This window comes from Octopus bimaculoides, chromosome 9 (assembly GCF_001194135.2).
Source record: "Octopus bimaculoides isolate UCB-OBI-ISO-001 chromosome 9, ASM119413v2, whole genome shotgun sequence".
Lineage (NCBI taxonomy): Eukaryota > Metazoa > Mollusca > Cephalopoda > Octopoda > Octopodidae > Octopus > Octopus bimaculoides.
The window spans coordinates 71,887,764-71,889,707 of NC_068989.1; the positions used below are offsets into that span (position 1 = coordinate 71,887,764).

The following is a 1,944-nucleotide window of genomic DNA, read 5'->3' on the forward strand; positions in this document are numbered from 1 at the left end:
GAACTTGCAAATCAAACCTTTAATAACTTCTGTTCGCTGCAACCGATTTCCTTAGAATTTGGTAGGAACATTACTTGTGGTCAAAATAATAATTTGAACTATTTTTTTTCTCAGCGTCGTCTGTCATCCTATGACTCTGATGCTCTTACAAGATACGTCGTTGAAACTGAACCAAAATTGCTTCCAGACCGGCAACACGCTTATAACACCATCGTTGACAGCATTCACCACCGACAAGGTGGTATCTTCTTCATGGATGCACCTGAGGGATAGGGAAAACATTCGTGACGAAACTTCTTACTAAAGTAAGGCAGCACAAGGGAATCGCGTTAGTTGTGGCCTTATCAAGGATTGCGACAACACTCCTACCGGTGACAGGAAAGCACACTCTATCTTCAAGCTTCCTCTGAATTTGACAACATCTGAAACATCTACGTGCAACATCAACAAAAACTATGCAAAGGCAGAAGTGCTTAAAAAGTGCCATCTAAATGTGTGGGATGAATGTACTATGGCACACAGGGGAGCTATTGAAGCACTTAATAAGACCTTACAAGATATAAGAGACTGTGAGGATTCAATGGAAGTTGTAACAGTCTTATTATCCGGTGATTTCAGGCAGACTCTTCCTGTTATTCCTAAAGGAACTAGGGTAGATGCAGTGTGAGCATGCCTGAAATCTTCACCATTGAGGTGACATGTCAAAATTCTGAAACTTCATATCAACATGCGGGCTCAACTGTATGGAGACTATATGTCTGCTTCATTTTCTTTGGGCATTCTGAAAACTGGAGATGGCAAGGTACCTTTGGATTCAAATGGAGGAATGGAAGTCGATTGGGTTTGCAACATTGTCAACACTGCTGGTGACCTGACAACGGCATTGTTTCCTAATCTGCAGGAAAACTACAAAAACCATGATTGGTTATGTGAAAGAGCAATACTTGCTCCCAAGAATAGCACTGTAAATAGAATCAATGAACACTTTCTGCAGTGTCTTTCTAAACACGTTCACACTTATAAGTCAGTGGACACAATTCAAAATCCTGAAAAGGTTGTCCATTATCCTGCTGAATTCCTAAATTCATTAGAACCCCCTGGATTACCTCCTAACCGAGAAAGTAAAAATGCATTTATTTATTATTTTTTTTAATTAATCAATAGAAAAAGAGCAAGAACAAGAGAGAAAGTGTGAAGTTTTTATTAATCCAAAAATAAACAATATGGATTCAATAAAAAGAGAGAAAAAATACTTCAAATAAAAATTAAAACAACAAGGATTTTTGACTCAAAATTTCCAAGGATAATTAATATATTAGTAGCAGCAATAATAATAATAATAATAATCCTTTCTATTATAGACACAAGGCTGGAAATTTGTGGGGAGGGGCCTAATCGATTACATCGACCCTTGTGCTTCACTGGTACTTAATTTATCAACCCTGAAAGGATGAAAGGCAAAGTTGACCTCAGCAGAATTTGAACTCAGAATGTAGTGATGGGCGAAATACCGTTAAGTATTTCATCCGGCATACTAACAATTCTGCCAGCTCACTGCCTAAATAATATTAATAAGTCCTTTCTACTATAGGCACACGACCTGAAATTTTGGGGGAGATAGATTAGATCTGACCCCTTTACAGAGTGTACTAGGTGTGTTTTTTTTGTGACACCAGCACTAGTGAGGTCACCAAATAACTTGCAAGACAAGTCCCCTCAACTGAGTGGGGTGTAGTATTAAAGGAGGTTGATTCATACAAGGTAATGAGCCTGGTGTCTTGCTATAGAGGAGATACACTGCTACCCCAGCTGGAAAGAGATGGTGGTGATGAGGTGTCAGGGTATCCCCTCAAAATGCAAGAAGGTGGAGATGAGGTGTCAGGGTGTACCCTCAAAATGCAAGAAGGTGGAGATGAGGTGTCAGGGTGTACCCTCAAAATGCAA

At 39.4% G+C, this 1,944-nt stretch overlaps 1 protein-coding gene across 2 annotated transcripts in view; it reads right to left on the bottom strand.

Moving 5' to 3' along the window:
- LOC106869088 (monocarboxylate transporter 5) overlaps positions 1 to 1,944 on the bottom strand; it is a 45,652-nt gene that overhangs the window by 3,326 nt on the left and 40,382 nt on the right. Inside the window, exon 6 of one of the 2 annotated variants that reach the window (XM_052970757.1) lies at positions 1 to 262. The exons of the other annotated variant lie outside the window; for it this stretch is intronic. The gene's annotated coding sequence lies outside the window, so the exon portion shown is untranslated. The remainder of the gene's footprint in view (positions 263 to 1,944) is intronic. 2 annotated transcript variants of the gene reach the window in all.